The sequence below is a fragment of the Geospiza fortis genome, unplaced genomic scaffold (assembly GCF_000277835.1).
Source record: "Geospiza fortis unplaced genomic scaffold, GeoFor_1.0 scaffold217, whole genome shotgun sequence".
Taxonomy (NCBI): Eukaryota; Metazoa; Chordata; class Aves; order Passeriformes; family Thraupidae; genus Geospiza; species Geospiza fortis.
In genome coordinates, this window is record NW_005054392.1 from 2839003 (window position 1) to 2861440 (window position 22438).

General features: G+C 39.5%; 1 long non-coding RNA gene across 1 annotated transcript in view; it reads right to left on the reverse strand.

Moving 5' to 3' along the window:
• Positions 1-9368: 9368 nt before the first annotated feature.
• Positions 9369-22438, reverse strand: part of LOC115948410 — a 42948-nt gene continuing 29878 nt past the window's right edge. Inside the window, exon 3 of the long non-coding RNA XR_004082232.1 lies at positions 9369-9416. This is a non-coding gene — a long non-coding RNA (uncharacterized LOC115948410). The remainder of the gene's footprint in view (positions 9417-22438) is intronic.

A 22438-nucleotide genomic window follows, 5' to 3' on the forward strand; every position in this document is an offset into this window, starting at 1 on the left:
ATTTTGGACAACCAGAAGTTTCCCATTGGCCCCAGTCAGGACTGAACTGACAGTGGTGTTTTCTGCCAAGACAAGCGCTTCCTTTAACAGCAGGGGTAGGTAACCTGGAGGCATTCAATCATAGGAAACAACTGGAAGTTGTAATGCTGTAAGTATCCCCAGGAATTCGCTTAGAAAAAGGAAGCTGAGGATACAAAAAAAATTCTTTGTTTAAGTCTTCAAGTACCATAACACATGGCTTGCAATGTTTGATCTCACTTTTTCCAGCAAAGTACTTATAAGTCTTTTTTTAATATATCCAATCTGTCTGCTAGCTTCTGCACTTTCTGTCTCACTAAATCCCCTTTTGTCCTATTAAAATGCATAAAAAATATATCCTGTTCTGAGCTATTGACCCATCTCATGGTAGGGCACTTCTGTGACTCGGAAAGCATTATACCCCACTGCTTTTGTGGTGATATCTGGCTCTCATGGAGATGTGGCTTCTACCCACTCATCATTCTTTGAACTGATGTATGCATGTTAAAGGCCAATATTACAGAAAAATATTACAACATCCTGGACAAACTGCAGCTAGAAGCTTAAAAAATCGTGTGAAGGATGTGTAGCCTAACATTGTTCCTGTGGCACACACTTTCTCAGATTCAGCTTCTGAGAAAATCCAACACTATATTGATCACACTTTTCCATGGCCTACCCCCTATCCTGCATTAAGCAAACAGAGAAAGCACCTAGAGCTGCCTTGAGAACTGGGCTTGAAGAAGAAAGTAAAATTTTTGACAGAAAATTTGGTGACAAATTAACAAAAACTATTAAATATTAAAATATTCCTTACCTCACTGAAAACATGGCAACATAATACCAGCATGCTGAGGGCCTTTATGCTCTTATCTCCCTCTTTAGGCAGAGTTCTCTGGTTAAACACATTTTCCAGGGTGCAACACAGCCTCCCTACCTGGAGAGGAGATCTGTTTCTTTACAACAGCCAGAGTGTGCCATTTCATCAGGAAATTCGAACACAAACCTCCAAGTATACTTCTGCCCCAAAACTAATTTATTCTGACTACTGGCCTTCTACTTTTCCATAGCTAGCAATATGTAGAATAGTAGATAAACAGACAAGCATGTAGACAGGCAGGCAGACAGGCAGATTTTGTACCAAAGACAAGCATCTTCTCATGCACTGTTTGAAAATACAGTTTTCAAAGACCTATTAAAAAAACTGAATCTGACAGAATAACCAAACATTGAAACTGATAGCAATTAAAAGTCAAATTGCAATGTACAGAATCATAAGCCACCTACAGCTCCATGGTTCTGGCATAAAGAGACATCTGTCTCTTTATGATGAAATTGGGAAATGCACTGTAAGCTCAAGTCACGGTCCTGCGAGGCTAAGAAGAAGCTGAATGCCACTTCCACAGAAGTGGCAGATGTGCCTGAATTCATAGTCCTCAATTTGATATGGAAAGTCTTGCTATGGAAAAGTTTTTCTGATCCACAGTAATAATAAAAAAATTGTGTGCCACATGCCATTCTCCTTGGCTAACTACACTGACAGTTGGGTCCTATTGTGACATTTTCATAGGACATGTTTGAACACTATATTACATGGTTATCATGTCTTTACAGTTTTTAGATCAGAAATGGCTGGACAGCCTGAAGGAGCCAAACAAGTAGTCATTTAACCTGTACCCATTTAGAAAGTGAAGTCCTTGAAAGATTCAGCTCATTATTCCTGGATGTTTTATGCAGGCAACCTCTGAAGTGATGTAGAATAAATTATGTGGAAAGAAAGGATAATTTCACTTCAGAGCTCACACTCTCAGCTAATGGGAATAAGTCCTTTTTTTCTTGTCTCTTTAATTCGTATTTTGAAAATGTAATTATTGTCTGGGAAATCTGACTCCTGTTAGCCACCTGCCAAGTACTGACTCACATCTGTGTACAAGATGTTCCCAGCTCTTGTGGATGTATTTTTATCTATTTGCAAAATGTATCCCATTGGCCGCTTTCTAAAGGCAGAGAAAGAAAAGGAAAAGGACCCCCAGCATAACCAAAGGGTCAGCTTCTGGGGGCTGGGGGTTCTTTCCCTTTTGCTTGCTCCTGTTTGCATCTTTCCACTTTTGATGTCTTTTGACAGAACTGCTCCATATGGCTCAGAAGCAATCATGGACTCTCAAGCACCACTAAGAAAGGGTAAATCTCCTGTCCCTGTTTTTTGGTAAGATGCTGATGAGCTAGTCTATGGTGAATATATGGTGTCTTGCTAACAAGCTGGCTAAAATGGTTTCGTTCCCATTCCTGAATTACCACGTTAGAGCATTTCTCTAATGATGGCAGCATTCAAATGCAGTATCAGCCTTGCATTGATGCCATTTTCCAGCACCTTCAGTGATGTTTGGGCACTCCTGAAATTAATTTTGGCTCTTTCATCTATATATATGTGTGTGTGTGTGTGTGTGTGTGTGTGTGTGTGTGTGTACATATTGACTAAGAACCAGGAAGAAAGAGAGACTTGCTCATTTACAATGTGTATGGGTCCTGAAAAGGCTTTACTGCTAATAAACACTAAGTATCACTTATAATCAATCACCTAGACTGGCATTGCACTCAAACTTGGTTCAATCTCCCATCAAGACATTTAATGTTGGAGGGATACCCTAAGGGGAGGAGGAGCATTGCAGGCACAGGAGCACTGTTGGGTGCAGATGGAGCAGGTCAGTCATTGCACCCAGAACTTTGACATCCACCAATGGATACCAGTCCAGCAACTGCTCTTTAATGCTACACTAGTGCATCAGTAATTTATGCAGACTAGGAAAAAAATTCCTGTAGGAGTTGCAATTTATTTCCTGTTAGTCTGTTGCTGACTTCCTGCTGGCTGTTCTTGCAGTATAGCGCACAAGGAAACCTGAAGTCACACTGTCAAGAATTGCAGCCTTTAATCTGGTGAGCTGGAAAAGACCCTGGAAGTTTTGTAAGCTGGAAATAGCTGGAAACTTGTATTAAGACAGTCTGAGACAGTACCGCTGATCTCCCTGAAGTGAATTGGTACCCATCTGGTTGTTCATCAGAAATGTGATGGGACAATATGGTTGTGACTGTTGAAAAGCAATTGCTATGTAAATAAGACTGTCCAAATCACTCAGTGAATACAGCCCTTGGTCCTCAATATCCCTCTTCAAAATGGTACAGAGCAACAGGATGAACCCAAGCACTGTTGAAAAAAAGACTAAAGTCCCTTCTGCTAAATTCTACTAAGTCCTGTAGGTTTGATGTTTTGGGGTGACTCAAAGGAGATTTCTTCAGAGTAATGCAGTATGGTAGCAAAGATGGGGTGTACTCGGGTAGGTAGGTTTGCTCTCAAGGAGAAGTAGATGCACCCATCTCCCTGTCATTCTTCCTTGTCCTGTGCCCAACTGTGCCCAAGGGAAAGTACAAGGACAAGATATGCACAGAGTGATGCATTCATCTGGAGGAAATGGCTGCTGTTTTCTAGCTATAGATCAGCATTGCCTAACTTTCTCAGCGAGTATTTGGTTTTGAAATCCAGACTTCTTAAATGATTCAAAGGATGGAATGCTGAAAGCAGAAAAGAATGGAAAAATCAGAGAAAACAAAATCTGCTGTCTCCTGAAGAGCAACTTGAGACTTTGGCTGTTACTTCATCCACTGAATCCATTTGGCAGAAGTCAACCACATAATATCTCCACAGCGCATGCAACCGTTTCAAAGCGCCTTCCGGCTGCTCTCATGCTGTGTTCTACAGAGTGCAGAGTGTATTCTTTACTTTCTTCTATCCTGACCACCTTCAACCACACCTAGTTCTTTAGGATAAGTACAGAAAATAGCCCAAAGCCTTCCTGCCAATAAACAAAACAAATTCCCATTAAGTAAAGAGTAATGTGTAGACTTTGCTTCCATAAAACAAAAAACTTGGTTCAGGCATCTGTATCTGAAAGGAGTATACAGGATTGGGCAAGAAAAAAAAAGTTAAATGTAAAATTTTCCACAGTAAATAATGTCACAGGTACAAAGCTCCAGTGGGGGAGCTTTGTGACACTGACAAACATTATCAACCAAGATAACGATGCCTGAAACTATGTATCATTATAATGACAGCAGTAGTATTATTTGTTGGGGTTTTCCTAGATTCCTGAGTAGGACTGACATGACCTCAAGGAACTACTCCAGGATGTCAGTAATCATCTCATTGCCTTCTGGAACAGCTTGAACTTACCATACAAGTCTTGCAGCACCAATCATCAGCAGTTCCAGCCTTACCACACTGGCCAGCCAGCTTTCGGCAGCAGCTGCAGGGGCAGCATGGCTGGAGCTGCTCCTGTGTGCCTTGAAGATAAAAAAGGAACACCCTATCTGACTCACTGAGTTAATACCTATCAGCTCTGCCAACACTGTGTTCAGTGTCTGGGAACCTGATATAGTAAATTTCTGCCCATATTGGTAATGGCAGTGATTCACTGAAGCACTTGGAAAGATGTTTAAGATCATGTAACAGGCTTAGGATTTCTCTACTTGGCAAAAGAAATAGGGATTTAAAGTACCATAAATTCTCCCTGAAATATTTTTTGGCATTCATTTTCTTTTCCAATTTTAGCTGGCCTTCTGTTCTCGACCACATCTTTCTTTCTTTCTTTCTTTCTTTCTCTTTCTTTCTTTCTTTCTTTCTTTCTCTTTCTTTCTTTCTTTCTTTCTTTCTCTTTCTTTCTTTCTTTCTTTCTTTCTCTTTCTTTCTTTCTTTCTTTCTTTCTCTTTCTTTCTTTCTTTCTTTCTTTCTCTTTCTTTCTTTCTTTCTTTCTTTCTCTTTCTTTCTTTCTTTCTTTCTTTCTCTTTCTTTCTTTCTTTCTTTCTTTCTCTTTCTTTCTTTCTTTCTTTCTTTCTCTTTCTTTCTTTCTTTCTTTCTTTCTCTTTCTTTCTTTCTTTCTTTCTTTCTCTTTCTTTCTTTCTTTCTTTCTTTCTCTTTCTTTCTTTCTTTCTTTCTTTCTCTTTCTTTCTTTCTTTCTTTCTTTCTCTTTCTTTCTTTCTTTCTTTCTTTCTCTTTCTTTCTTTCTTTCTTTCTTTCTTCCTTCCTTCCTTCCTTCCTTCTTTCCTTCCTTCCTTTTCTCTCTCTCTCTTTCTTTTCCTTCCTCGTCTCTCTCTCTTGCTCTGTATTTCTTTTTTTTTTTCCTACTTTTTTTTTTCATGCTCTATTTTTGTCCTCCCTCAAAAGTGTATATGTGGGCAGCCCAGGAGTAACCGTTACAGCTCAGACATAAAATTCACGTGCTTCTACATAATATTTCTCAGACCATTATTTTTCCTTGTTGCAAATGAAAGGTTTGTGTTTCAATTTTAGAAGAATGGGCTGAGTTACAAAGAAACATATTGATTATACCAAAGTGCATGGTCTCGGATTATAATCTGCTGATACTGATTATTGCTGTGAGCCTGAAGTTTGACCAACGTGACAGAAAGTTTGGACTCTGAACTTTCCATAGGACATACCTAAACCCATTCCCCTCCTAAGAATTCATATTAGTTTGCCAATTACTCATTTAACATACCAGAAAAATTACTGGTGTATAGAAATATGATATTAGATGAGAAGAAACAAGAAGAGAAACTCTAAAGTGTTAATAGTGAAGGTCAGGGAAAGGAAGTTGCAAGGTTCAGAATAACAAACAAACACAGTGGTTTTATTTTGGGACTATGGGAAAATGGGCCTGTGGGAAGGAAGGAGTCTGAAGGGTTGGAGTTGAACTGAAATTGAATTTAAGTGCTCCAGGGAGGTAGCAGAAGAGCTTCACTGAGCAGCTGCCACAGAATCAGTAGAAACTGAATTCCTGCAACTCTTCTTGGGGAAGCTGGACTTTCAAGGAAGGAAACATCCTTAACCAGTCATTTCTCCCTCTGTCCTCCCCACTCCCAGGAATAGCTCTGGATATCAAGGATGGTATGATATTGGAGTACACAGAGGTCCAGGGATGAGTTGTCAGTGAAGTCTATCTAGCATTCATTGACTTCCACTACCTTTGTTAGTTCTGTCTTCAGCGGAACTCTGAAAAGAGTACTATATTTGGCAGGGTCTAAACAAAACCCTGGCTTATTCTGGTGCAAATTAGCACAAGTCAAATTTTACTGATTTAGGTGAGACTTGAGACTCTGCCTAGGACTCATTTTTGTCAAGCGAAAACCCAAACCTAGATGTTCATAAGGACCTAGCAGTGGCGGAAAGAAAGGGGATTGGTTGTTTTCTTGTTTGGTTAGGTTTTTATAAAAATCAGGTGGAAAGAACCAAAAAAAAGTACGCAGATCAGTTCATGCGAGGTGGGATGAGAGCAACAGACAAGACTGATGCCTCACAACAACATACCAGCTTGGAGAGTACTCAGTACATAGCATTCTTCAAATATTGAAACAGAACAGTGTTTAGAACCTAAGTTTGCTCAAAAACACTGGAATGAGAAAAATACTAAAAGAAAATAGTTGGCTACCACTTACATGGCTTCTGTTTCCTTGGAGTTGGCAGAAAATATGTTGCTAGAAGCAGTAATTAGTGAAATTATAGAAAGGGACAAACTGAGGTCTAGGTTAGTTAAACATACCTATTGCCTGCCAGCTGTAAGGAAAAAAGAAAAGGTGTACTTTTCTGGTTTGTTGTTTTTTTGTGGTGTTTTTTTTTGGGAGGGGGTTGGTTTTTTTGTTTTGGTTTTTTTTGTTTGTTTGTTTTTGTTTGTTTTGTTTTTGTTTTTGTTTTTTTGGTTTTTTTCGAAAAGTACCCTGTGGCTTCACTGAGGAACTAGAAAACCCCCTCACACTGGCACATCCATGGCATATGGTGCTCCATGTTTTTTCCCATGTGTCTTACTTTGACTTTTGACCATGTAATCAAATCTTGTAAACCTAAAAAAAAATAAGGAAACAAAAACCTAAAGATCTGTGGGCAAACAAAATGCAGTACCAAATAATATTTGAGAGTGATGTGGTAGCAGAAGAAAATGGATCAACAATTTGTGAATTATAGCTTTGACACTAATGGGGGAAAATGCTGTAACACACTTCACACCCTAAAATATTTGCTGTTTTCCTGTCTTTCGTGGGTCCAAGTTCTTTAGCTCTTGTACGCACCTACTCATTATAGTTCAACAGCATCAAATGCCAGTGTAGAATGACATTCACCAGTTCCCTTTTATGTATCTTTACAGGGAAATGAGAATATTTGCACATTAACTGAAGGGTAATCATTGAACTTCCTTAGTGAAAGAGAAAACTTGGGTCACATTTCCCTTTTTTGACTTTTTTTCCTTTTCTTTTTTGGGGGGGGAGGGGGATGGTAGGGAGATTAAAAACATTTGATTTGGCCTGAAGTAAAAGTGCATACTTCACACATATTTCTAACCAACCCCCAAAAACAGTCTCTGGCTTTGAACGTGTTGAACAGGAAGCCATTTAGTGTTGGAATGCTTGCTTTGCTGGTCCAAGAAACACACGTACTTATTACTCCTGGGCTATCTAAAAAGTTTGAGGGTGAAAAAGTTTAATTTATATGTAGAAACTTGTTTCCTGTTTTGTTTTTTCCCCTTGTGTGCCAAGTCTGTTTTTTAAACTCTGTGATAGGAAACACATTTCCCTTTTTCTCCCTTTCGTCCCACTTTATTTACCCAGCTGTATAATTCACTTCAATTTATAGCTCAAACTCTTACCTGGCCCAAAGTCCAAAGACACAGTCAGAGAGAGGAAAAGATGGATGTTGTGTTTTCATGGTTACTGAGGAAAGGGAAGAATCTGGGTGGATGTGAAGCTGCCTTTATATCAATATCAAGGGAGTGGTGGTGGGAGACTTCTCTTTCAGGATGTGCCACAGTATGTGTTGAAGAAAGGTGAGGAAGAGGGCACAAGGAAAGCTGCGCCAGTGTAGAATGTCCCATGATTAATGAAGCAAGTTATGCATATTTTAATATTTTAATATTTTAAGTCTACTTACTTTCTCTGAATGAGATACCCATCTCAGCAACTTTACTCACTTTGGAAGTACTTACATGTAGAAGCATGAGCAGCTAAAAATAAAATTAAATAAAACAATTAACAATAATAATAATAATAATAATAATAGTAGTAGTAGTGAAAAAACCAAACGACCCATTCGCAGATATTGAAGTACACAGAAGTGTTTATGCATGAACTCTGCAAAGGAATTAGTTGCTCAAAAAGGAAGAAAAGCCTTCCTGAACAAGAGCCATAAGATCTTATAATAAAATTTTGCATATTAAACTAAGATTTCTACAATTAAAACAAAACTGGGGAGTAGTTGTAGAGCTGTTTTTTATTATCATTAATTTGGTGTCATTATTCCAACCAGACTTTTAGTAAATGGAGGGGTTTTGTGGAGGTAAAGTGATGGCTAACAATATCCACTGTACTCGAAACTATAAATGTCTATCAGAGCTAAAGAGAACTGCCAGACACTATACTTTATTTACTTTACTATTTAAATTTATAAGACTATAACAGCCTATGGAACAGTTTCAGGCTTTTTTTTTTCCCTGTCTCAGCATTTCAATATTATCCATTACAACAAACAAAAAAAACCCAACTTTCCAAGCTAGTAAGCAGAGAAATTGCACCAAGAAGAAATCTGACATGATTCCCCTTGTGTACTCTCCTGAGAGTGAAGGCATGCAAAAAAACTATTCTTCCCTTTTGCACTGCTCTTCCTATGCAGGTCAAATGCTGTATGTTAATAGCCTCCAATGTAAATGCACATGATTTCTTCTGTATCTGCAACAGATCCTTCAGTTCCTTATACCTCTATTGCTAAGATAGAAGTCAATAAAATAGTGAGTGCACCCACCAAACCTGCCCAAACCAATCCCCTTTCCTTCCAGACTATGTGGCTGGGGCAGACAGGTTGCCAAGCACCATTACCTGCAAACACCATATCACCTCCACATGGGTTGCTAGAAGACCATGCATGGGACTGAAGAGATTTCACATTTCCGCCAATATTCCTGGCCAGACTGCCTGCCACACCCCAGCTGGTGCTGAAGCAGGATTGTCAAATTTCTCTGGGAAGGCAGAAATTCTTGAAAAAGACCATCGCATTTGTAGCACATTCATCATTTTCACATAGGTTGCTTCCTATAGTTAGTGGCATATCCCAGATGGTGGCATATGTGCTGGACACACATAAAGTTCAAGATCTTTCATCTTCCAGGTCCTTGTCTTTTCCTGAAAAGAAAGTTCAACAACAGAAAGAACAATTGTTCCTCATTTCTGCCAGAATGGCACAATTCTTCCTACAGTGTCTCTGAAGCAAAGCCTCATGCTGGCTCAAGGAACTGTTCTGCTTCTTCTCTCTCCAAGGATCTGGGATATGGGAAGGAAGGAGAGCTGAGCCTTCAGTGCACATCACCCTGCTCAAGGAGAAAAGATGCTGCATTTAACACTCAAGTGTTCAGATGCCAAATGTTCAACAAGGGACTCACCCAAGCGCTGGACAGCAAAATAAAGTCTTCCTTGGTCTGTCAGAATACTTGCAAAACAAAGTTAAATTATGACTTTTTCTGACTAAATAATATAAAAATGAGGCACTTAGTGCACCATTTCAAAGGCTGGCTGCTAACCATCAGCAATAAATATATTTCAATGGTAAGTGAATGCAGGAATTATGGTAGAGCAAATCTCTATTTGTGGCCTGGTTGAGGCATATTACAATGAAGAATTGGCAGAAGTAGAATGAGCTTCTTTGCAACTGGTATGCTTTTCATCCATCATCCCTTTTATTGTCTGAATAGATTGTAAATATTTTTTCTCTTAAGATCTTAACTAATTCTTCTCAGGATCCTTTAAAATTCCACTGTTTCTTCCCTAGTTTAGGCACTCTCAATTTTATCTCTGTAGCAATAGCAACAGCCACAATACTACAGACTTCCCCTCAGGGACCAATCCTACACCAGCTGGCACAGGGTGACTCACATCCATACTGCTCAGGGCTATGCTCTGGAGTATCTCACCTACTGTCTCCTCTGGAGTCCACAGGAAGCCCCCACAGCCTAAGACATAATTATTTTATGTTGTGACCTTTCAGAACATTTCAGCCTGCTGCAGTGGTGTCTTTATAGCATGATGTGTAAGTAATGCACACCATGGAGCATGTTATGAGTTAGTGAGAGGGTAGTCAAGAGAATGACCTTGCTAGAATTACATAGAAAACAGCATAGAGCTCAACAGGCTGAACTAGTGTTTTCTGAAAATAAATTATCCCCAAAATAATTAGTGGATTTCATCTTAGGGAAAACTTGATTTCTTCCAAAGGGCAGCTCAAACCTCTGGTTTCCGTGGGAGAAAATGAACAGACATCAGAGTAAGAAAACAGGCTTAGCACCTGAACTACAGTGTAGACCTATCCATAGCCTCGGGCATTTCTAACTAGCAGCTAGCTTCTCAACTCCTCTTCCTAATTAGCTATAGGTGGTCCTGCAAATGACAGCTGAGCACATCCCTGTCTGCTGAAGGGCTTTGCCTGATTTCTGAAAGTTTCCAAAAGGTTGACTGGTTCAGAATATTCTCCTTACCAACACAAAAATGAAAACTTTCATTTTTTCATAACTTTTTTCCATAGCCTTAAAAAAAAAGAGCTGACAGAATTTGGTGTGACAATGAGCTCCAGCCATTAGTTTTTGTTTGATCCCAGTAGGTTATTCCAATCTTGGTCATTACTCTGCAAGCAAGTCTAGGTACCTGCTCTGGGAAGAGGGAGTTGAAAGTCCAGGAACAATGTTCTGACAGGCCTTCAGCTATCTCTGCAACTCTTGGCCTGATACTTTCAAAACTCCATGTGCCTGACTATTCTCAGCAAAGTCGGTACTAACTGTCCCATTGATTTCCACATTTTCTTGATCTGTGTCAAAGTACACACTTCATCAGGAAGTTACTGGTGGGTTGTAAAAAAAATTACTTAGAGAAACAGTGCCCAAAAACAGGTTTCTGGAGATTCCTTAAATCAGCCTTGTGAAGGACATATTAAAACTTGAAAGTAAGTTTTCCCTGACTGCACTGAAAGTGGGAAAAGGCAGTCACACAGGGCTTTTGGAAATTACTTATCAGCTGCTCAGGTGTAAAGCCTAAACACATACTCAGGAGTAGGCATTTGCTGAAAAAGCCTAGAGAACCAAAGTTTTTATTTAATGGTCATGAGTTTTCCTTGCCGATATTAGAAAACTTACTGATAAGGATGTAAAAAACCTGGCAAACTCTCTGCAAACTTCCTAGGCCAAATACTTCAAGATGAGTCTCACCATCTTCTCTATTCTGTTGGTACTAGCCTTAGAAATGGTGCCTTTATACCCATTTTTATGAAAGTCTGCAAATGTAGCAATGCATAAACACATCCTGTCTAATCTGTGAATCCTGGCACACAGCCTGCCTCTTCCAGAATCTACATCTCTTATCTAACCCCCTGAGCAGTAGTGGTGCACTGAAAAACAAAATACACCTTGAAGGAAGGCCTTTCCAGTAGGCCTTCCTTCAAGGTGAATATATAATACCAGCAGGAAAAAAAGAAGAATGCTCTCATTCTGCATAGCTCTCAGTGACTGGAAGGCTTCTTCAGCCTTAGATATACTATATAAAGAAAGACACAGTTTATATTTCCTTTCTTGAGTTAGGCAGAAATTGAATACCTGAGTTCTACTGGTGTTTAATGAAAATCATGAGGAATTTTTTCATGCGTTTTATTATTTCCTGCCAACATTGTGGGAAGTGTAAGCAATTTAAGCATTCCAGGTCATTCATTTCAGCTTTCCCAAATCCCAGAGCAAACCTTATTGATTCTACTTAAATTATCTTCACTTTTCACATCTTGCTTTATCTGTATGTTTGGTGACTCCCTCCCCATTGTATTTAAAAAAAAAATTTAAAAATTATGCTATTACCATAAATACATTAGGATGCCTACAGGGAAAATAGACTTTTGTTAATCCTGTGTCTATGGAGACGAGCCTAATGAAACTTTTCGCATTACCCCTTCATTAGTTGTAATTTACTTTGAAGATTAGAAATGGAAAACATTTACATTTTATAAGTAGTACATTCTGGGAAAAGAAAGTGTCTTTTGCATTGAATCCAAAGAACTTAGAGGCATCTCCATTAGTGTTGGGTGAACTGTCAAAAAATAATATTGAGGAAAGTTAAGAATCAAAATATGTAATTCCCTTTGCATCCTCAAACACATGAGGTTGATATTTTTTGACTTCAATTTATCAAGAGTCACTTTTCTACTATATATGTTAATGAGGTCACATTTTTTAGTGAAGATTTTATGTTTTGGGTGAGTGAGCAAGAATACATAGATATTCATGTGGACAATTTCTTACATGTAGTGTTACACTGTGTTTCTGTCTGAAAGGCTGTATTTTATGAATAATTTATCTCTAGAAAATGTTATCTGAGTGTTTTTGTGCCTTTCTAGGACCTAACCCAGTCTCTTCAGAAACTCTAGTTCTGAACCCAAGAAACCAGTTCCTTTCTGTGAAACCTTTAACTGCTTCCTGTTTGTAGTATTTTGGGAAACGGGACTCGATAAACATTTTCATTTTCTCTGTGTTTTGCATGTTTATACCTATCTGCAAATATGAGTATATCAAGGAGTTCATTGTTTATTAAGGGAAAAAAATCAACCAATCCATGTTTTAATTATCTTGTTTGTTCCTACTCCTTTTTGACTTGTGATCCTGGTGGGACTTGGGCTTCTTTACTGTTTTATTTATAGATTATATAAACATTACAATTTTCATTGTATTTGCACCAACTCTGCAGAAGTCCTGTAAGTCCCAAAATAAATAGTTTTCTGTGTGTTGTCAAAGCACCATTTAAAGCTAGGTTGGAATTTAAAAGTAGCTCACATTTACTGTCTCTCAGTGACTTCCCATCTCTTTTCCTCAATTTAAAAGCAAAAGGTGGTTTTAGCTGTCAGGTCATTGAGTTATTTCTTGGTTTGAAAATAAGGTGGAGCCCTTCCTGGCTCATGTATCATCACCTCCAAACCAGTCCTAGCTGCAGTAAGACATTAATGTAGAGAAGTGGGGAGACCTTTAGAAGCCCAAATAGCAGGAAAGCACCACAGGGTGACAATCATTTATAACAATGAGGTAAGTTAGTTGTGGTTAGGTAAGCAGTAGTGCACAGGGATAAGATACTGCCTTCTACTTATCAACCATACTCATAACCCATAGAATTGAAAGAAAAACAATATTTATTATTTTTATCTGTAAATGCATAACATTTTTAAGACAGAAGGAGAAAAAAAGCCTGGCCTATATGAGCATTTTCAGAGAAACACTTCAGTAGACAGAACACAGTGAATCCTTAAATACATTGGTCTGAGAGAAGGGCTCCTCTCATTCCCCATGATTATCTACTACTATACAATTAGCTATCCTTGAAAACACAGTTGACCATTATTTTCCATTCACTAATACATATTCCATTAGGCATCATTATATTTTTCTTTGTTCATGTAATAGGTCTGCCTTTTAATATCTTGAGATTTCCTGGCCAATGCTGAGGTGAAGAAGGGAAAATAGTTGTAGCAAAATTAAAGGTCTTTGTTTATTCTTAGAGTCAGTTCTGCCTAAAGCTTGCCTCACTTCCTAAAATGTTAGGTTGGTCTTTTTTTACAGATGTTTTGGACTTCCTCTCTTGCAGATCTGGGTTAGACAGGGAAATAAATTTCAATATTACAAAATAAAAGCTAAAACAGTGGTAGTGGCAAGTGGGACCAGAAATACTGGAAACCTGTCCTAGAATTCTTGTATTCAAATCGCTTCCTCTCCAATCTTGAAGTATCAAGACATTTGACTTATCTAGATAAGGTCTGAATAAGAGGCTAGCCTCTCCTGCATGTGAAACTAAACTGAAAGTAAACTGAAGTTCCCATCTTTGGGACAAAAATATTTGGGCACTAGTTCAATTTAAATACTATAGGAAAAGTATTCTAAAAGCTCCAGTAGCCATCTGCTGTACAAAACACTGATTATTTGAAATCTCATTGTCGGTCAACTTTGTGTTAAATGGTGTAATAAAACCTGAATATGAAAAAGAATCTCATTAACTAGGTCCCTCTCCCTACTCTGGGAGCAGCTACTGAAATCTAAGAAGTAAATTAGGGGGAAAAGATCTGCTCAGAGCATAAGGGGGATAGAATGATGCTTAGCTAGGAGTCTTCCTCGTGACCTTGCTGAATTTTGGATCAGCTTCTAAGATGTCAGGTTATGTCATGTTATTCCTTTGGAAAAGGAATGCCATATAAATGCATGTGTACACTGTGCCTTGTGATCTGCAAAAGCACAAATCAAAAATATGAGACAAATGTGACAATAATTAGGTCATATGAAACAAATCTATTTTCCAGCTACAGTTAAGAGCTGTTAGGCAAATGGTGGTTACATATTTTCATCTTTCTCCCAGGGAAATGCAAGTATTTTATAGCTGTTAGAAAACAATCTCTATAAACCACATTGTCAAAGTATGAGCAATCAATTTTTACTTTATTTTTCCCAAGATTCTGTCTTTTCACAGTAACATAATGGTTCTTTGGGCAGGGGGGAGGGGGATGGAAAAGGGTTTAGATTGTTCAGCTAATAATGATAGCTTAGATATAAAATAATACTTTATAATAATAGACACAGAATGCAGTTTCTATGTTAACTTTGTGAAGTCAACAAAAATATCAACACTAAGTTCAAGGAAATAAACTGAAGCCAGAACTTAGAAAAATTGGTTTTTGTAAATTAATCTCTCTTATTATTTGCTAGTTCATGATAAGTCTAATAAGGTCCCTATTACTACTGTTGTTTCAAATACCAGCTTTCAAGAATTTATATTCTGTTAATTAAAATTGTGTCAAATTGAAGTTTTGCATATGGCATATCTTCCTCAAGATGAAGGTTTCTGAAATGTTTCAGCCAATCTATAGGGATATTCCTGGGAATGTGTGAAAAAATAGAGATTCAGTACTTTGTTTTCATGACCTGACTAATTTCACAACTTGGTCATGCTCTAGCTGGAAGTAGCTATGACTGCCCGGCTCAGTGCTGTGGGCATGTGCTAAGCTATTGCTTAAAATATTGCTTCCTCAGAAGACAGGCACAGATTGCTCAGACGGCAACATGTCTCCATCCCACCTTAGATGACATTTAGTTCCTTTTTTGCATCTGAGATGTGAATAAAGATATGCAATAAACAAATACCAAATTGTTTCTTCTTTAGGGAGCACCAGTCAATCTATGCCTCAAATGGAACAGGACCTCTGTTGCATGACAGCATGTGAATGTGGGCTGCATCAAAATGTGAACATGACAAGGTGATGAACTTAAAAAGAGTGTCTGGATACTTACTGGCATGGCCTCAACTTTGCAATTTTTGCATAATAACAAATTGTCACATTGTTGGTGTTTCTGGGGTGGATGATGGATGATTACAATTTACTTCCTTGTTTAATCGTCTCTGTGCTATTTTGCTTTAAATAATGGGAAAGCCTACAGTTATACCATAATTACTTTATAGAACATGAAATGAAAGTAAACAAAGTGAATTGTCAGCGTTGTGTGTCCTTTCTTTGAATGCAGTGAGGGCAGGAACCTTTATGTCAGACTGAGTAGAAAGTAGGCAAATCATCTTTCCCTTGCACTGCTGTAAGTTATCTCAACAACTTGAAGCTTATTCACAGAGACTGGCTGAAATGTGAGGCATGTGTTGAACACCTGAAGATACAGCTAGGTCTGATTATCAACCTGACTCTGTTTGGAGTAAAAACATATTAATACATCAGCATCAAGTCTGTTGAATAAGCTGCAAAAGGGTTCTAGGACACATATCTCCTTTCATGAGCAGCTCTAAGACCTTTGTTACTACCCTAGGAACTGCAGGAACTGCATCAGGTATAAAAAGACATATTACATCCATCAGGTCCTGTATTACCCTGTTACAGTCCATGAATTGCCGCTTTACAATTGTCAAGTAGTTTCGATAACTTGAGTCATTTAGAAAGAAAAATATTCCAGAAAATGCTTATTTTCTTTTCCCCACATGCAGCAAACTGTACCCATGTTAGAGTCATATGAATATTCTGCACAAACAAGTTGTCTTCAGCATGCAGTGAGTCTCTGACACACCAATATAAGCAGAATGGTGATCTGACATTTCACTTTTTGTTAGATTTCAGTTTTAAAAAGAAGCCCTTTACTCTTCTCCCAGTTAATTATTTCTTCTCCCAATTAATGTCTCTCACTAGGAAAATGTGATGACTCACCTACTTATTCCCTTTTGCTACAGTAAGATAAAAGAGGTTGGCAAGCAGCTGCAGAGCAAGATGAAGTCGAGGAGAAGCCCATTCTCCCATCCTATCACAGGCAGCATCTAGCAACTACTGTCTCTGCAGACCTTTTCTTCAGGTGACTCAATCTCTCAAATTGACTGTGATCCTTGAAAAAGGGCTCATGCCAAATAACCATCTGGATAATGCTGCAAATTCCAAGCTAATCAGAGAAATTGCCTATTCACTTGAACAACAGTCACAGGCCTGGGAGGCGCCAGTCTCTGACTGCAGTCATGCCTTGGCTCATTAGTCCTATGTGCCCCCGAAACCAAACTGTCAAAGGGGTGTTGAGTGCACAAAGACTGGGCAGCAGCTGAATTAAATTCCTGTGCAGAACCAAAAATAGAACACTTTGAGCCCCTTCTCTGTTGTGAAGAAAAAAATTCCTTGACAAAAAAAAAAATGCTTTTCTTGGTATTATTTAGTGAGTTTTTCTGTCTAAAAAGCTAAAGATTTTTGGCCTCAAGGGGTGCTAGCCTGTTACCTTAGAGACTGTTTCTTTTAGAGGCAGTGGAGTGGCAGAGGGCATGCCTTTGTTGCTTACCTTGGCAACCATGAATTGCTAAATGCTGTTCCCATGAATGCAAGCCTTTCACTGCCATTAGTGCCTGCCCACAGGTATAAACATTCCTTCATGAAAAGGTCCAGGGGAATGTACACTACCCGATAAAAATCAAGACGACAAACAAAAGCATATTATATAACACAGCAGTTTTATAAAATTAGATTTTAAAACAAGATGTGTCTTTAATGACATTGATCCTGGATGCGGTCAAATTTCCTGTTCCATTTATATTCCCTACAGTCATACCAAGCGGTGGCAGTGGGGAAGGGAGGAAAGTGAGAAAGCTCGACAGGATATTCTTGTTTCTGTAATTGCAAAATGGAAGACCACTCTGTCTATACTCAGAATAAACCTGTTCGACAGTTTCAGAGGAATTGGGCGACTCTGGCAGTTTCCCTCCCTGGCAATAGGGAGGCAGGAGGAAAGTAGAGGTTGCCGGGGCTGGGCAATGGCACTAGATCCCCTCTGCTACCAGGAATTCTTTATGGTCTAGCTGGGCAAACACTACAGGCAGCATTCTCAACATGTTTACCTGTATAAAGGCCTTGTGCTGCAAAAACAAGAGATTTGTTGTATTCTTCCTGTAAATGAGCCTGTTGAGTGTGGAGGAATTAAGTTCTAAACTTAATTCTCCCCTCCCTCCCCGCTCAACAGTCTCCATTTTGCAAACTGATTTTTTAAAAAAACAAGAAGATTTTCATTCCATTATCAAGTCAATTCACTTTCTTAGATCTGATAGTCAGTACTTCTAAGAAAATCTTGGCCTGTCTGGACTTTTAGATTGTAATGTGGCGTATTTAAGAGAACAATCTCTTGGGAAAAGGGATCCACTACAAGATATGTCTCTACATGTCTGTCAAAGGGAAGCCAGAAAGAAACTCATGGCTCATGTGGACTGACAAGCTCAGACTACAGCAAGGGGACTATGGTCTTGAACTGCCATACAAGAGCAACTTTGTACAATGAGATTGGGGTAAAATCCTATAGGAGGTTTGTTGGGCCAGGAGAAGACCTCTCTTGCCTTGAGAAAATCCATGTAATGGTAATGGTGCTTAGCACTTCCTATGTAACCCTCCCTGAGGGGGTTGGCCTTGAATCCACCATGCCAGGACACCCAGCAGTCAAATAAGCTCTTGAAAGCTGAGCCAGATGCAAGGGCAGTGTTGCAGACCTTCGGCTGATGGCCATATAGCTGCACCCAGTTAGCCAGGTGTGCACACAGACAGACAAATGGCTGCCCCTGAAACATTCACATGCACCCAGGAGATGACAGTGAAACAAGAGCCCTTATATATCTTGTGGTAAAGCATATGCGTGGTCCAAACCCCTGAAGAACCCTACTAAAACCAGAAGAATGACCAAACTATCCGTGTGGCCCCTATTTGCACAAAGGGGAAGTGCTCATTGCTAAAAGAATTTAAAATGTCAGCATGGCCAGCAGGTCAAGAGAGGTGACTCTGGCCCTCTGCTTCATTCTCGTGAGACTCCACCTGGACTACTGCATCCAGCTCTGAAGCCTTCAGCACAGGAAATGCATTGAGCCAAGCCCAGAAAGAGACCATAAAGATGATCAGAGGGCTGGAGTACCTCTCCTATGAGGAGAGTTGGGGCTGTTCAGCCTGGGGAAGAGAAGACTCTGGGGAGACATTGTTGCAGCTTTCCAGTACCTAAAGGGTGTACACAAGAAATGTGGGGACAGATTTTTGGTAGGTCTGTGGTGATAGGACAATGGGTAATGATTTCAAATTAAAAGAGGGTGCATTCAGAGTAGATATAGGGAAGAAATACTCTTATGATGAGGGTGGTAAAACACTGGAACCCACAGATTTCCCAGTGAGGTGGTGGTTGCCCCATCCCTGCAAACATTCAAGGTCAGGCTGGATGGGGCTCTGAGCAACATAATCTAGCTGAAATTGTTTCTGCTTATGTCAGGGGGGTTGGAACTAGACGACCTTTAAAGGTCCCTTCCAACCCAAACTATTTGACAATTCTATAAAAACAAGCAGAACATTTCAGCCGGCATTAGCAAGGGCCACACACCAGGCAAACACACAGAGGGACAGCTGTGATCAGAAGAACCTGGCCTGTTGGCCATGCTCTGCCCTTCCTGGCTCCCAACAGGGGAGCTGGACACCAAGTAGAGAGAATATGCAGAACAGGAGACCCAAGCCTGACCTGAAAACCTGACTGTCCTTTTCTCTTACTCCTGAAACCTGTGGGTTTGACTTTTCTTTCTCAAAAGAAGAAATGTTATACTGACAGGAAAAATATTTACAGATGTCACTTTTTAAGATATTTCTTTCTTTCCCCTCTTGAGCTCCAATCCAGTGATTCTCAATCTTTTCTAGTAAAGCAGCAAAATTTTTATTTCCCTTTGCCCTCATGTTGTAGCACTGTCAGAAGGTGAAGAATGTGGTAGAGGCCTAGTGAGGTTAACCAGCCTGGAAGTCCTGCCTCACCATCTCCTCTTGCTCTCCAACTTTCCTATTTCCTCTCATGAGTTCTGACAGCTGCAAGTGAGCCATGGATGCTCCCAGCACTCAACAACTCAGTATCCTCACCCATAGCTGCTGTGGCATGTGCTTCATGCCTGCTGACCAGCTAGTGCTATCACTTTGGGCTCGTGCTGGTGTCACTGGGGGAGCAGCTTTGTGCTTCTTTCTGATAATCACGATGCTGATCACACCATCACTGTTGCCTTGTAGGAATGGCATCTTTACAGACTTATATCGTGTTCTTCTGTTCTAAACACACCTTTGTTAACATTTCCACTCCTAGTGCAACATCAGGAGAATGAGGAATCTTCTGGTTTGTTGCAATGGGCAGTGCATATGGGATGCACAGCCTTAGGGGTGTGGCAAAGGTTTAAATACCTCACTGTTAGAGGTTTCCTCTAGGAAGGAAACAAAAAAAACTTGCAGAGTACAGAACTCACTCCTGCTAGATTTCAAATTTTATGAAAGATTACCAGTCTCTGTCTCTATGTATGCAAAAATACAATGAAAGAAAGGACAGGGCAAGTCCACCAGGAAAAAATAAGCATAAAAAAGGATAAAAAAATACACACACTTCGGTGCCCAAAAAAGTGAGCGCTCTTTTCAGGAGCACTAAATCCTAAAACAACAACAAAAAATGAGATCTGTCCTTGGTTTCTTGATCAAAACAACCTTCTGTCATGAAACAAATAGTATCACTTTCCAGGTGTTTGTCAAGCTAGAGGCAATGGTAATTATGGGACATTTCTATAATCCATAATCCATATAATCCATAAGTAAGAAAAATTCAAAAGACACTTGATATATGATACATGAAGCAGTTATAAAGCAATACATCTGTGAAATCCATTATGGCAAACATCTTAAAAGGAATGTTAAAACACTGGGAACATGCAGAGGAAGTTCAGCAAGCTTCTAAACTTTACACACTTAGAATGTTTGCTGTGTAGAGTTGTGGTGCATTGCAAAAAACCAAAAAATACTTCTTCATTATATTTTTTCCTTGTTTTTCCTTATCATCAAAGTATGCCAAAATGTTCCAAGAAGTAGGATATTTGCTTTGCTCAGTTCAAAGTTGCAGAATATATATGCAAATTGAAGAGATTAAGTAAACTAAGTCATAAACAATTCTGAACTCAATATGCACTTCACAAAAATATGCTGTCTTACAGTTCTGTGTTCAAAAACTGTTGCTTGAGTTTATTTCTGAAGTTCTTACTGTATTGAGGTAACATAAATTCTGGCATCTCCTTCAGGAAAAATGAAAAAAAGGAAGGAAAACGACCAGGAGGGCTGGAGGATCTGTAAGCATACACCATCTGTTGGCTGGTAACAAGCAGACTTTAGGATTTAGAGGCAATTAAATAAGAATTCTGTTTCCTTTCAAAGTATGGATGGTTCAGACTTAGAGTCCCTTCCTTCCTCTACCCCAGAGGAACCCTCACCTCCCTCTGTTGGCTGACTCCGTTATGGAAATGCAGGCCAATGGCTGCCACTGTTTCTTTCCTGGCATGGACTAACAATAACCACTTACATCAATGAAACATAAATATGGGAGCATTATGGCATCACATATCAATCAAAACAAGCCAGATACTGAACAAACCTGAAGACTGATAGGGGAATAAAGACAGGATCAAAGGCTACAGTTCTCACCTCAATGCAAGCTTTTCCACTGTTTCCCACTTGTGCTGTTACTGCTCAACCAAATGACAACACACCACTGCATTTCAGTGCTATCAAAGAAAATTCCACTATAGCAAACACACAGAATAAAGTCAGATACTTCATTATTTTAATTTTCCAGTAGCCATATCAGGTCACATTTAGATTTGTCCAGCTGAATTTCCTGCATCTGAACTGTAAATTCTTGACATATTTAGCAGTTCCTCCGTAATGACAGCTCCAGAAGAAATTATTCTTGCCTTGCCTTGCCTTTCTTTCCTTGTCTTCCCACAAAAACTCTCCTCCTCAAAGGCTTTGGTGTGGCTTGGTCACCAAGTTTTGTCACTTCAGGTTATGGAGGGTGCCTTTCCCCAGTCCACCCTGACCCCAGCCCCTGTGCAGCCGGCCAGCAGGTGGGCCTGGAGTGCAGCACAGCCCCAGCCTTGACCCAAGAAGATCTATGTGATCATTGGGTCTGGTATCCCTCTCAGCGACATACACAGTATGTCCAGGGTGAAAAAAACTGGTATAATTTCAGGGGAAGCAAGTAGCAGTGGTTTTGGTTCACTACACTGAATGTGTTAAAGGCCAAGAGTTGCAAGGAAAAGGACCATGCAAATTAAGGGATATTTTTTTCTGTAACATGGGGGGATCAAAGAAAAGCTAAAATAAGTATTCTAATACTAGCCTCACAGATCCCAATTCTGCCATTACTGAATAAATGTGCTGAAATGTGAGGGGGAAAAAGACTTACTTCTGTCAGGGAGCTCTGAAATGCTCTGATTATGAAGGAATAGTGGAAAGTTCCCTGGAATTACCTAGTGAACATAGGCTGTTTCAATTCATACCTGGACTCATACCTACTGTGAGCATACCAAGAAAAGAGTGCTCACCTCTCCTTCTCCAGATTTTGCCTGTGGGTTGGATAGTGCTGATCATTCTCTTCCTCTGCCTACAGCAAACATGCTGAAATTGCCCCACCAATGTAACTTCTGTTGTAAAACAGTGGTCACAGTTTGAAGGTACCTGTACACATGGCCCACAGGGACCCTCCTATATTGCTGTACCAAAGTCACCCTGAAATATTCCTTGTTTCAAAGCAACTACAGCTAATTATGTTGCTGATTATTGTCATAAGTTATTGTACTTCCTAGTCATGGTTAAACACACTTTCATGTGGAAGAATTGAATTAACAAGTATTTTGGATGGTAAATTCCATGAGAATATGCTCCTAATTTTATTTATCTGATGTCTTACTTCAATCACTGCCTTTATATACGAAGTCACTGTTGGGATGGTGGACAGCAAATATTTAACAGTAGTCGATAATGCTA